This window comes from Dipodomys spectabilis, unplaced genomic scaffold, assembly GCF_019054845.1.
Source record: "Dipodomys spectabilis isolate Male_0828 unplaced genomic scaffold, ASM1905484v1 ptg000094l, whole genome shotgun sequence".
Taxonomy (NCBI): Eukaryota; Metazoa; Chordata; class Mammalia; order Rodentia; family Heteromyidae; genus Dipodomys; species Dipodomys spectabilis.
Genome location: NW_024870771.1, coordinates 12,844,606 through 12,860,186, shown reverse-complemented (window position 1 = coordinate 12,860,186; position 15,581 = coordinate 12,844,606). Strand labels below are relative to the sequence as shown.

General features: G+C 36.0%; 1 pseudogene; it reads right to left on the bottom strand.

Moving 5' to 3' along the window:
* Positions 1-14,860, bottom strand: part of LOC122112364 — a 28,210-nt pseudogene extending 13,350 nt beyond the window's left edge.
* Between the last annotated feature and the right edge of the window lie 721 nt (positions 14,861-15,581).

Genomic DNA, 15,581 nt, shown 5'->3' with positions numbered 1-15,581 from the left:
AATCTTCAACATTAAGAAAATAAGAAATGTGGAAATTAAACTTAAATCAAAAAAAGCATGGAAAAAATAAATATAGCAAAAATCAGTCAAATAGAAACCAGAAAATGAGAGTAAAGAAAGTCAATATTAAAAAAAAAACACTAGTTTTTTCCAAAAGATATAATATTTGTATAGTATATGTATGAGTCAAGCAGAAAAGGTCAGATAAGGTGATGTTAGGAAAATGAACCCTAAGATATGTACTTAAATGTTTTTTTCTTTCATGCATTTGTTTCTAATGCATTTATAAAATTATTTCTTTGTTGTTTTGTATATCCCTCCCCCACAGTATAACCCCTGCTTTCACTGTATTTGATGTCGGTATAATTTGTGAAGGGGAAGGGGAAAAACAAGTCATTTAAATAAGGATACAGGTGGACCTGTTGCAACAATGAGAAGTACAAGTTGTCATGTCGAAAACGAACTTTACAACTTTGGTGGGGGGATGGGGGGAGGATTGGGTCGGGGGGGAGGCTTGGAATGGATGGGAAGGGGAAACAAAGGAGGAGGCTACAATGCTTGATAAGAAATGTACTCATTATCTTGCCCATGTAATTGTAACCTCTCTGTACAGTTTTTTTCACAATAAAAAAATAAAAAATAAAAAGCACAATGAAGTTAAAAAAAAGAAAACAGTAGCATATATTACAATTTCTCCAATGAGAAAGTAAATTTAAATGATCATCCTCCCAAATGAAGTTGTCATATGAAGCTCCACTGACTACAGTGGTGGAGGGATCACACCATAGGTTTTGGAGAACGGCTGAACATAAGACCCACCAGCTATGGACCTATATGATAATTGCTGGAGATTAGTCTGGATTAGTAACTGCCTATAGGAAGAAAATAACATGGGTCATTTAGAGCCTCAGAAAGAGAATGAAATTCCAGGCTTTATGAGAAGCTGCTTTTAGAGAATCAAGAGACAGGATAACTCACATTATCTTCAGAACAATGTGATCTACTTGCTTAAATAACTGTGAGACTACTTACTGTTGGTGGCAATATAAACTAGTGCAATGATAGAAAATAGCAATTGGATTCATCAGAAAAATACAAACACAAACAGCATGTTTCTGTAATTCCACTACTGAGTGTATCAGAGAAATAAAATTGTATGTTTAAGAGACTTCTAATCTCCCATTCTCTTTGTAACAACACTCAAAACTGGCCTGGCAAACATTGGATCTTGCCTGTAATTCTACCTACTCAAGAGGCTGAGATCTAAGTATCCTGGATCAAAACAAGACTTGGCAGAAAAGTTCATTAAGATTCTGATCTACAATTAACCACCAAAAAGCTAGAAGTGAAGATGTGGCTCAAGTGATAGATAATGAGCCTTGAGCAAACATGCTAAAGGACCACACTTAGACTCTGAGTTCAAGTCCCAGTATGGACACATACAAAAAATAATAATAAAGTAAAAATTATTAAATGGGCAAGAAATGAAGACAACCACATTGCTCAATGATTGATAGACAAAGAAAGTATGGCACATATGCTAGTTTTCTTTTTTACCCAATAACAAAATGATTTTATATTTTGACTTGTGACAATATGTATGGAACTAAAAATAATTTTAAGTAACACTACAAGAACATAAAGACAAGAACCATATGATTTCATTCATTAATTTAAAATAAAGGATGATCTTATTAAAAAAAACACTCGTTTTTTCCAAAAGATAAAATATTTCAGAATATTCTAGGCCCACTAATAAAGGAAAAATGAAATAAATAACAAATATTCCTGAAATATAAACAAAATAAAGAGCAGCATATATATCCAAGTAACTGCAATCATAATGAAAATAACCATAGCAACCTTTTGTAATGTATTTAGTAATAAAAGTGTAATCTTTGTCATGCAACAAATTAGTTGAAAGACTCAAAAATTCTAAAACTTTTTTTTATTGTGAAAATACCATACAGAGGGTTTACAATATAATTACATGAGCAAGGTAATGAGTACATTTCTTATCAAGCATTGTTCTTCAAGAAGAATTATATATAAGATTCAGCCCTAAACCATGAAGAATCGGATGTTTGAAAACAAAAATTGTTTAATATACATATTATAGGGGTTGTATGTGTGGCTCACTTGGTAGAATGACAGCAAAGTACTGAGTTCAAGTTATGGTCTTGCTACAAAGAAATATACACACACACTATGTTATTTCAATGTTCAGTATACAAGTACCTTAATTAAGGCAATGTAGCATTGACATAACGAAAGACCTGTGTGTAAAAAAAAATCAGATTGTAAGCTGACTTACTATTAAATATCCACTAGAAAAAATATTTGCACTTTATTAACATTCACATCAAATCATAAAAAAGAAAAAACTAATCTAATGTATTCTTCACATTGTAGAAAACGTTCAACTCAAAAGGAATCAGAGATACAAATGTAAAACATAAAATGGTTTTCCCATAACTATTTAAACTATAAAATAAAATGTGGAAGCAATGTTCTGTGTTTTGTAAAGGATTTTGTAGATATATTCAAGAACCACAAACTCATGAAGGGAAGATTAATAAATTAGGTAACACCCAGATTGTGAAGGTTAACTATTTAAAGGCATTGTAAAACAATTAAAAGTCTATAGACTGGGGGTGGGGTATTTGCATTAGCAATTTTTTTTCTTAATATTGTCTACTGGGTTTTAGCAAATACCAGTTAGATATGCATCTGCATAAATAATATCTTTATTTTCATGTTTGCCAATCTGTAAGTATTCCTTTCCTCCTAGTAATGGAAAAAAGTGAATATTATTGCACTTTCCCTATTTTCATAAACTGTATTTTATATTTCAGAATAACAATCAGCAATTCATTAAAAAGCCTGCTGAACAATATACAGTCCACACATTTTTCCCTATTCATCTTATCATTACAACTGTTACAATTGCATTACCTCTGTATACTTTCCTTGTTTTTAAAAAAAAAAAAAAAACAAATACTCAACATGCATATGTGAAAATGGAACTAGGTTATCTGAAGGGACGGCTATCATTGGGCTAGTTTGACAAGAAAGATAGACAGGAAGACACTGATCAACATGCATTGCACTCATAAATTGAGATGTTGAATTGAAACCACTTTGTACAATGATTTAAATGTAATAAAATTAATTTAATAAAAATACAAAACAAATTATGTTATATGTGTACTTAAAGAACTTACAGTTTGTATGAAGTATTTGATTATACATTTAATTCAATGTGATAGTGTTGTGGACTCATTGATATTATTAAAGTTGAACATCTTCCCTTGCATTTTTGAACCAGTAATATTTTTTGACATTTTCGTTTTAAATGTTGTGTTAATTTTTAAAGGAAGTTGTGTGCAGTAATTATGAGTAAAACAAATTTGATTGGACATCCTGGATATCATTTCTCATTTTTCACTGGGTTAGAGATACTTTCCATCTCTCAGCAGCTAATTAGTTTTGCTCTGTTCATGGTCATCCCATGAACAGACATTCTTAAGCTGGAAAAAAAAAAGATCTACAGATCTTTTTCTGTAGTTTACAATTTGTGGGCTGGCTAAAAAGTTAACATTTTCAATCTAATATCTGAAGTTGTCTATATTTTTCCATAATTATCTAATTTAACATGTGTATTTATAATCCAACTGTACTGATTGAAAAATGTGTCTATGAGAATTTTTGTGAGTTGTTGGTATGTATTTATTTATAATAATGGATATGGATATGATCTCCTAGCATATTTATTGACATATTCAAATTTTCCTTCTAAACTACAATATCAATACCATAAACATTTTTGGACTTCCTATTTCCACCATCTTATATGTGCATTTTGTGCCAGTATTTCAGTATCTTAAGTACAATGATGTAATAAGAGCCTTCATCATATCTTCTAAGGTATGTCTCTTTTTCTTTTGCTTATTGGTATGCCTTTGTACTTCTACATCAATTAGAGAATCATCTGAAAAATCAAACACATAGGAGTTCCGGGAAGATGGAGGAGAAGTGCAGTCTAAACAAGCTCTTGCATAGAAAGCAGTTTTAGAGTTCCAGTAAACAGTCCTAAGCCAGAGAATCACACCAAGTGTGCCATCACAGGACAGAGAGTCAGGCCAGAGAGGGAAAATCCAGGCAAGGAGACACATCTGAGCTCTTGCCAGCAGCCGCTGGGGCGGCAGCAGCGGTGGCGGCGGCGAGAGTCCGGGACGAGGGAGCCAGATGCAGCAGTGGTCGAGCGGATGCTTCTCAACACCAGCAAGAGCCAATAAGGAGCAGACATCTTCATCCTGCAGTTCACACACCAGAGACGACCCAGAAACCAAGACTTAGCATGAGTAGAAGCCCGAAGCCCTCACTCCTTCTCAGGGAACAGAGGAGGGAAGGCCACCCCTCCTCCCCCAGTATGGGAGATCTCCATCTTGGATACCGATAAAGCTCAGCAGAGCTGCTAGCTCCAACTCAAGCCTTTGAATAGCAGGTCTCAGGTGGCATGACCTGAAAGACTCAGCTCCACCCAGGGAAAAATCTCCCAGCTCGGGCGCCAGCTCTAGGAGTGGCTTTCTTCACTGGGTAATCAGAGCCAGAGGCTGGCCCTCCCTCTAGCAGCCTCAACAATCAATTGAAATTCAGTAAACAGAAACCCTGAGAATGGCTCCAGACTGGGCTCTGTGAGTTTTTCACAAACTAGCCCCCAGGAAAAGCTACTGTTTGTTGAAAGGCCTCAATACTACCCAGAACCTAGCCTCATCACTGCATCCCCCTCTTTTGTGATCCTCAAAGCAGATCTGCCTCTCATTGAACTAGCGTGGGAGGAGGATCGCAAAATCCAGGGTAAAGCAGAGCATTTTTCTGCCTGTTCTAACAAACTGACTTAAGAAACCAACCAAGCCACAGGACCACAAGCAGACCAGAGACTCCAACAAGAGGCTGGTTACAGACACAAGGGAGATACAGGATTTTTCCCACCCCTCCCAAAAACATCAAAGAACTTTTTTTTCTTCTTTTTCTTCTTCTTCTTCTTCTTTTTTTTTTTTTTTTTGGTAGGTTATATAAACTAAAATATATTTTAATCTTTAATTTTTGCCTTTTTTGAAAAAAAATTATTTTCCAGTAACTTTTTTTTCCCCTCTCATAATTTTTATTTTAGGGATACGTGAGTGTGCTTTATTCTTTCTTTTTTTGTTTTCTTTCACTTTTTTTTCTTTATCTTTTTGTTTTTTGTTTAGCTGTACTGAACTTCTGATCTTTTTTCTTCCTTTCTTATCCTTTTCACCTTTTCCTCTCTTTCGTTCTTCAACAAAGAATTTGAAGCCATCAAAGCTGACCAATTAGAAGGAAAAGAAATAAAAAACAAAGTAGAAAGTCTTGACAGCAGGTTAGACCATGCAGAAGATCGAATCTCAGGGATTGAAGACAGCCTAGATATTATAGAGAAAGAACATACAACCATCCAAGACAAGTCCAAGAAATATGATAGATCTACCCAACACTTGGAAGACACCATCAGAAGGCCTAATCTAAGGATAATGGGTGCAGAGGAGCACCTAGAAACAGAAGTTAATGGTCTAGGAAATTTGTTTAACAGGATCCTAGCAGGGAACTTCCCAAACATGCAAAAAGATAGGCCTATTCAGATACAAGAAGCTTTTAGAACCCCAAATAAACCAGACCAGAATAGGACATCCCACCGTCACATTATAATCCACACAAGATCAACTCAGACCAAGGAAAAGATCCTTAAAACTGTCAAGGAGAAAAGATTAAGCACCTATAAAGGGAAACCAATTAGAATCACCTTAGATTTCTCAGCAGAGATAATCAAAGCAAGAAGAGCCTGGAATGATGTATGCCATGCCCTAAAAACAAACAACTATCAACCAAGAATACTGTACCCAGCTAAACTCTCCTTCATAACTGAAGGCCAAATAAAAACCTTCCATAGCAAAGAAAAATTGAAACAATACATCTCCACCAACCCAGCCCTACAAAAGATTCTTAAAGATGTCCTACACATAGAAAACCAACAAGACCGCAATAAATGCCAAGAAACTTCACCGAAACTGAGAATCCAAGAACCATAGGAAGAACCCAGTTTTCGCAGCCCCCAAGAAGATGGATAACATGGCAGGAACTCCCAAATACCTCTGAGTCCTATCTCTTAACGTTAACGGACTTAACTCTCCAATTAAGTGACATAGACTGTCTAGTTGGATTAAAAAATAAGATCCTTCTATCTGCTGCCTTCAGGAGTCACATCTTGCCCAAAAAAAACAAACACATTTTCAATGTTAAAGGCTGGAACAAAACCTACCAATCAAACAGCCCCCATAAACAGGCGGGAGTTGCAATCCTAATATCAGATAAAATAGACTTCAAATTAAAATTCGTGAGAAAAGATAAAGAAGGTCGCTACATACTAAAGAAGGGATCTCTCCTTCAGAAGAATATTACATTTCTAAAAATCTATTCACCAAACGATGGAGCACCCAAATTTATCCAAGAAACACTACTTTCCCTCAAATCCCATATAGATCCAAAGACATTAATTGTTGAGGATTTTAACACACCACTCTCCCCACTAGATAGATCAACTCGGCAAAAACTCAACAGAGAAACCCCAGATCTAAACAGCTGCATAGATCAACTAGATTTAACAGACATCTACCGAACATTTCACCCAGCAGCATCAGAATACACATTTTTCTCAGCAGCACATGGAACATTTTCTAAAATAGACCACATTTCAGGCCACAAAGCAAACTTGTCCAAATTCAGAAACATTGAAGTTATACCTTGCATTCTCTCTGACCACAAGGGAACAAAATTGGAACTCAACACCAAAAGCCACCAAAGAAAGTCCGGTATCATATGGAGGCTGAACAACACACTGCTGAATCACGAGTGGGTCATGGAAGAGATTAGAAAGGAAATTCAAATGTTCATGCTATTCAACATAAAAGAACACACAAATTACCAGTTCCTCTGGGACACAGCAAAGGCAGTACTCAGAGGCAATTTTATAGCTCTGAGCTCCTACATCAACAAATTGGAGAGATCTGAAACCAACAATTTAATGACACATCTAAACCTCCTTGAAAAAGAGCAGCAATATAAACCCCAATCCAGTAGATGGAAAGAAATAATCAAAATTAAATCAGAATTAAATGAATTAGAATAAAAACAAACTATAGAAAAAATCAACAAAACAAAGAGTTGGTTCTTCGAAAAAATTAACAAAATTGACAGACCCTTAGCAAATCTTATCAGAAAAAGAAGAGAACACACCCAAATAAATAAACTCAGAGATGAGAATGGAAACATCACCACAGAAACAACTAAGATTCAGAACATTATAAGGTAATACTTCTCAAAACGTCATGCTAATAAGTTTGAGAACTTGACAGAAATGGACCTTTTCCTAGCAAATATTGGCATGCCAAAACTAAACCAAGATGAGTTAAACCATCTTAACAGGCCCATATCAAGCACTGAAATAGAAACAACAATAAGAGACCTCCCAGCTAAGAAAAGTCCAAGACCAGATGGTTTTACAGCGGAATTTTACAAGGCCTTCAAAGCAGAGCTCACACCAATACTCCTCCAACTCTTCAATGAAATTGAAAGAGAAAGTTCACTACTGAACACATTCTATGAAGCCATCATGACCCTCATCCCAAAACCAGGCAGGGACTCATCAAAGAAAGAGAACTATAGACCCATTTCTTTGATGAACATTGATGCAAAACTTCTCAACAAAATTTTTGGCCAATCGACTTCAACAATTCATCCAAAAAATCATACACCACGATCAAGCAGGTTTCATTTCAGAGATGCAAAGCTGGTTCTATATATGCAAATCAATTAATATTATTCATCACATCAACAGGAGCAAGAATAAGAACCACATGGTTATCTCAATAGACGCAGAAAAAGCATTCGACAAGATCCAACACCCCTTTATGATGAAGGTTTAGGAAAAATTAGGAATCCATGGAACATTCCTCAATACAATAAAGGCTGTATATGACAAACCTACAGCCAGCATTATACTCAATGGTGAAAAACTAAAGCCATTTCCTCTTAACTCAGGAACAAGACAAGGATGCCCACTCTCTCCACTTCTGTTCAATCTAGTATTAGAATGCCTAGCTACAACAATAAGACAAGATGGAGACATAAAGGGGATCCAAATAGGGAAAGAAGAAATAACACTTTACCTCTTTGCAGACGACATGATCTTATATTTTAAGAATCCCATAGACTCCACTCCCAAATTACTCAAGCTGATTCATACTTTGGCAAAGTAGCAGGATATAACATTAACCCCTAAAAACCAATGGCTTTTGTGTATGCCAACAATGAGAAAAGTGTGGCTGAAATTAGGAAAGCAACTCCATTTGTAATAGCCCCTCAAAAAGTAAAATACCTAGGAATTAACTTAACCAAAGAAGTGAAGGACCTCTATGTTGAAAACTTTAATATCTTGAAAAAGGAAATCAAAACAGAACTTAGAAAATGGCAAAACCTCCCATGCTCCTGGATTGGAAAGATTAACATCGTGAAAATGGCAATACTTCCCAAGGCTATCTACAAATTCAACGCAATACCTATCAAAATTCCAACCTCATTCTTCAAGGAAATAGAAGAGGCAATCCAAAAATTCATATGGAACAATAAAAGACCCCGAATAGCAAAAATGCTCCTCAATGGAAAGAACACTGCTGGAGGAATATCAATACCAAATTTCAAACTCTACTATAAAGCCATAGTAATCAAAACAACTTAGTATTGGCATAAGAACAGACCTCAGGACCAATGGAATAGAATTGGAAACCCAGAAATGAACCTACAGACCTATAGCCATCTAATCTTTGATAAGGGAGCTAAAACAATAGAATGGAAGAAAGACAGCCTCTTCAGTAAATGGTGCTGGCAAAATTGGTTAACTACTTGTAGAAAACTGAAGCTAGATCCTTATATATCACCCTGCACCAGAATCAACTCCAAGTGGATCAAAGCCCTCGGAGTCAAAGCAGACACTCTGAAAACATTACAGGGTGGGATTGGAGAAACCCTAGGTCTCCTTGGCTCAGGCCGAAATTTTCTGAATAGAGACCTGGAAACACAACAAATCAAAGAAAGGTTGGACAAATGGGATTGCATGAAGTTTCAGAGCTTCCGCATGGCAAAGGACATAGCTAGCAAGATCAATAGAAAGCCCACGGATTGGGAGAAGATCTTCACTAGCCATACAACAGACAAGGGTCTCATATCTAAATATATTTGGAACTCAAAAAATTAAATCCTCCAACAACAAATCCTCAAAGAAACAACTGCCCAATAAATAAGTGGGCTAAAGACTTAAAGAGAAACTTCTCTGAAGAAGAAAGAAGGATGACCAATAGACAGATGTAGAAATGCTCAGCATCCCTAGCCATAAAAGAAATGCAAATCAAAACAACATTGAGATACCACCTCACTCCAGTTAGAATGACAAAAATCAAGAACTCTAACAACAACAGATGCTGGAGGGGATGTGGACAGAAGGGAACCTTACTTTTCATTGTTGGTGGGAATATAAACTTGTTCAACCACTTTGGAAAGCAGTATGGAGGTTCCTCAAAAGACTTCACATAGAGCTCCCCTATGACCCAGCAATCCCACTTTTGGGCATTTACCCAAATGTTTACAAACAAGACCACACTTCCAGGACGACTATGTTTATTGTAGCATTATTTACCATAGCTTAGATATGGAACCAACCCAGATATCCCTCAGTAGAGGAATGGATCAAGAAAATTTGGTATATATACACAATGGAATTCTATGCCTCCATCAGAAAGAATGACATTGCCCCATTTGTTAGGAAATGGAAGAACTTGGAAAAAATTATATTAAGTGAAGTAAGCCAGGCCCAAAGAAACATAGGTCCCATGGTTTCCCTTATGTGCAATATCTAGTATATGTATGAGTCAAGCGGAAAAGGTCAGATAATCCTTATATATGTATTTTAGTGTTTTTTTCTTTCATGCATTTGTTTCTAATGCATTTATAAGATTATCTCTTTGTTGCTTTGTATGTCCCTCCCCCACAGTATAACCACTTCTTTCACTATATTTGGTGTCGGTATAACTTGTGGAGGAGATGGGGAAAAACAAGTCGTTTAAGGATACAGGTGGACCTGTTGCAACAATGAGAAGTACAAGTTGTCATGTGGAAAACGAGCTTTACAACGTTGGTGGGGGGGGAGAGGTGTGTGGGAGGGGGGGAGGATTGGGTGGGGGGGTGGGGGGATGCTGGGAAGGGATGTGAAGGATAAACAAAGGAGGAGGCTCCAATGCTTGACATGAAATGTATGCATAATCCTGCCCATGTAATTGTAACCCCTCTGTACAATATGTTCACAAAAATAAAATAAAATAAAATTTAAAAAATAGAACTGTAAAATAAACTGTCTAAGGGATTTATATAATTAAAAAAAATCAAACACAGTCTCACTAACATATATTTTTGTACAATGGCATGCACACCTCCACGTGATTTCTAGCTACTAAAATTTCACTGAGTATATACAATGAATTTGGGTAAATTCAAAATTTTAATATATAAGTCATCTAATCCATGGATACAATATCTTTTCTTTTTTGTCTGTCCTGGGGCTTGAAATCTGGGCCTGATGCTGTCCCTCAGCTCTTCAGCTCAAGGTGAGCACTCTACCACTTGAACCACAGCGCCATTTCTGGTTTTCTGATGGTTAATTGGAGATAAAAAAATTCAGGGACTTTGCTTGCTTGGGCTGGCTTTGAACAGAGATCCTCAGATCTCAACCTCCTGAGTAGCTAGGATTACAGGCATGAGCCACATAGATTCCTTAGAAGAGATTATTTTAAAGGAAATCCAAGATATTGTATCCACGCCTAGCAACAGTAGCTCACGCCTGTAATCCTATCTATTCAGGATGCTGAGATCAAAAGACTCAAGGCCAGCCTAGGAAAAAAAGTCCATGAGACTCCATCTTCAAAATAACAAGCAAACAAGATGTGTTTGTGACTATTTTTTATGTTTATTCACCTTCCTGTTCATTCATAGCAATTGAGCATGTGGTATAGAGAGATTTTTTATATATTTTATCAACCCACATACTTTTCGGTTAGCATTAATGCTCACATGGGTGTGGTTCATTTGCTATAATGAATAAATTGGTACTAATACATGAATATCAACTGAAGTTTCCTTTCCAGATATCCTTGGTTTTACACAATTAACTTTTGCTGCACTAGTATGTGGACACAAGCTTAGTCATGATATCTCCTGGGACTCCTTACTAGGACATTTTTCCTCACTGTTGGCAAGGTTGGTCCTTAACAATTCTTTCTCAGGTAGGTTCATAGATGCCCTCCTATTGCAATATATCTGAAACTGTGATTTCTAGATACTTGTTTGTGTTTGGGAGGAAGATTCCAGAGATGAAGAGGTTACTCTTATTATATCATGTGAAGAGAACTGACTATATGCTTTTAAACTGTTGAAATTAAAACCTAAGTAAAACAATGTTTGGAAGCTTTATCTTTTATGAAGTCTCACCCCCACCTGATTTTTCATATGCAGCTGCTTTTGAAAGGAAGTGATTGTATAAGTCAATAAGGTACAGTCATTTAGTTTGCACACTTAATTCCAAACTAATGTTACTTTATTTACCTTGTGATTCAGGTTGATCCAGTTTTGTCATTTGGAAATTTATCAGTCTTTGTAACTGTTTCTGAGGATTGAGCACAAAAACTCAAACTGCTAGCACAGAACTCTACCATGGAATAAGTCTCAGCTGTAGATGTCCCCTTTTTTTCTTTCTTCCTGTCTTCCTGCCTTCCTTTTCTTTTTTCTCTTTGTGGCACTACTGGTGTTGTAACTAAACAATCTTTAGTAAACCCAAATTTAAAAAGGGATTTCTGAATTAAGAGCCAGTGGCTAGCATCTGTAATCTTAGCTACTGAAGCATCTGTAATCTTCGCTACTGAAATCTAAAGATCATAGTCGAAGCCAACCCTGGCAGGAAAGTCCATGAGACTCTTATCTCCAATTAGCCACCAGAAAAGCCCAAAGTGGAGTTGTGGCCCAAGTGCTAGAGTGCTCGCCTTGACACAAAAACTCAGGAACAGTACCCAGGTCCTCAGTTAAAGGCCCATGACCAGCACAGAAACATTTAAAAAAGTGATTTTTCTTATTATTTTGTTGTGATAGGAACACCTACTATGAGGTCTACCATATTAACATTTTTTAAAATATATACTACATGACTCTTGGCTCTTGCTACAATGTGGGATGTGGAGCTTTAGAGCTTATTTATCTAGCTAAACTGAAACTTTATGCTTGATGGATAGCTCCTCATTTCTGTGTGCCCTGCTACCAGCCCTGGGAACTGTCTTATTCCTTTCAGAGTTTAGACTCAAGATTTAGACTTTCATAGTTAAGTTTGACTCCATAACATATTATAGTGGTTTATGTATTATATGTTATTAGGAGTTATTATATTGGTTTTTGCATATTTCTTAGATATATTATCATGCCTCCCATTTCATTATTTTGGAATTTTTTTTGAAAGTGCATTCACTGTGAATGTGAGGAAACAGCTCTCTCTCTCTTTGTCTTTTCCATTGATTGATGGATCTATTTTTATAGAATCATTAAACTTCCGTATTTATGTTAGCTTTATGCATTGTTTTGATTATTATGCATTTTTAGATCCTTTAATTTTATTCCTCATTTATAATATGTATTTATAAAACCTGGGCCTTAGCTGGGCTAAGGCTCATGCCTTTAACCCTAGCTACTTAGGAGGCTGAGATCTGAGGAGCATTGTTCAAAGCCAGCCCAGATTGGAAAGTCCATGAGACTCTTATTTCCAATTAACCACCAGTAAACTGGAAGTGGTGCTGTGGCTCAAAATGGTAAAACATTAATCTTGAACAGAAAAGGTCAGGGACAGCAGCCAGGCCCAAAGGATAAGCCCTTCAAACAACAAAACAATAACAACAACAACAACAAAGAGAAGCTTGAGGACTTTTCATTTCTATTTAAAAATTAGATTTAGCCTATGTATTTCTATGAAAAACCTGGTACAATACATAAACTGAAAAGTATAGACAAATTTAATTAGTATTTTAACAATTCTGACCTTTTAATTTCAACTATTATTAAGATGTTTGATAGCCATATTATTTTCATCATGGCCTTGTTTGAATCAAATTGTTTTCTGAAGTTCACTTGTAGATTGTTCATTACTACTTTATAGAGACATATTTCATGTTTACATATGGATCATGTATCCTATAATTTAAGTAAATTCACTTCTTAATTCTACTGCTTCTTTTTAAATTATAATAAATATAAGCCTTGAAATATACATGAAAGCTCATGTTGCCTAGGAATACAATTTCACTTCTTTTTTTTTTCTAATCTGATTATCTTCTATTCTTTTCTCTACCAGTACCATGACTCCAACCTCAACACAGTGTTGGTTAGAACTGGTGAGAGCCTGTGTTTTGTTTTGCTGTTTATTTTTCCTACTGTGCTTTTCAGCTTCAGAATTTTTAGTTGATTTAATGGATTCTATTCTCTTTTGAAATTCCCTTCCTTTTGCTTGCATTTTTTTCATTTTTTAAATATATTTATTTCTTCTCTGATTTAGTTAATTTCCAGAGCTTTAAAATGGTTGTTCTGGATAATTTTACAAATTCTCTGTTTATTAACAGAAGTTTTTGTGAGCTTTTTATGCCTCTGCAGCTAGAAGTTTTCTTTTCTTCTATTTTGATTTACCATATGTTACTGTCTTAGCCTGGGTCCCCATGGTCCTGGAAAGCCCGGGGCACAGTTTATGTGCTTCTATAGTTTATGTATGCTTCTGTGTTAGGGAGAGAAAATACTAGAGGGGAACACATGAAGCAAAGGTAAATTGTTATAGGGAAATAATGAGAATCATTAAGATTAAATCTTCAACTATGCATGCCACCATATCTGAGGACAGCATGTCTAGGGATAGAATCATTTCCTCAGTGATCACAGGATTATTCTCTGGAGAATTTTCTTTCTCACATTTTACACGTTCACAAAGCAAATGCCTCTCCCATTAACAGTGAAGCTTGGAGAAGAATTTTAAGAAGTTACTATTGAGATATTGTGATTCCCTTCTAGGACTAACCTAGACATATAATAATTATTACACAAACGGGAAACCATGGAGTCTGTGTTTCTTTGGATCTGGCTTACTTCACTTAATAAGATTTTTTCCCCAAGTCTTTCCATTTTCTTACAAAAGGGGTGATGTCATTTTTTCTGATGGAAACATGTATATATTACCATATAAGTTGATGCTAAGTGAAATGCATTCCAAAATATGGAAACAAGGGATTTTTCTCTGTTGTTTTTTAATAAAGTTTTTTTATTGTGAAAATACTGTACAGAGGGGCCACAGTTACATGAGCAAGGTAATGAGTACATTTTTTATCCCCTACCATCCCTTCCCTCCCACCTCTACAAAGACACTACTCCCTCTCCCCTGCCTAAATTGTGAAGTTTGTTTTTCAACATAGTGTCTTATACATCTCATTGTTACAATGGTTTAAACTGTATCCCTATTTAAACAATTTGTTTTTCCCATTCCCCTTCCCAATTATACCAACATCAAATACAGTGAAAACAAGGATTATACCGTGGGGAGGAACACACAAAGCAACAAAAATATCACATGGTACATTATAAATACATGAGAAGCAACAGAAAGAAAGGAAAAAAACACTTGTGTTCCTATCTTGGGGCTCATTTCACTTACCTTCATCATATCTGGTCATATGTACATAGCTTTTGACCTTTTCTACTTGTCTCGTACAATTAAAAATAAGGGAAACCATGGGACCTATGATTCTTCTGGCCTGGCTTACTTCACTTAATATAATTTTTCCAAGTCTTTCCATTTCCTAACAAATGGGGCAATGCCATTCTTTCTAATGGAGGCATGGAATTCCATTGTCTATATGTACCACATTTTCTTGATCCATTCATCTACTGAGGGGCATCTGGGTTGGTTCCATATCTTAGCTATGGTAAATAATGCTGCAATAAACATAGTTGTGCTGGTAGCTTTAGTATGGTCTTGTTTGCAATCATTTGGGTAAATGCCAAAAAGTGGGATTATTTATAATGTAGCATGTCATTTTTTGTTTCTTTGTATGATCTTCCCCCATGGTATAACCCCTGTTTTCACTGTATTTGATTCTGGTGCTCTGAATCTTGTGTATACATTTTTATAATTTGGAGAGTGGAAGGGAAATAACAAAATGCTGAAATAAGGATACAGGTTGGCCCATTGTAAGGATGAGTGTACAAGACACTATGTTGAAAACGAAGTTTACCACTTTAGTGGGTGAGAGGGAGAGGTTGGGAGGTGGGGAAGAAAGGGATGGTAGGGGAAAAACAAAGTAGGGGGTAACAATGCTCCATAGGAAATGGACTTATTACCTTGCTCATGTAACTGTAACCCCTCTGAACAGTATCTTTAC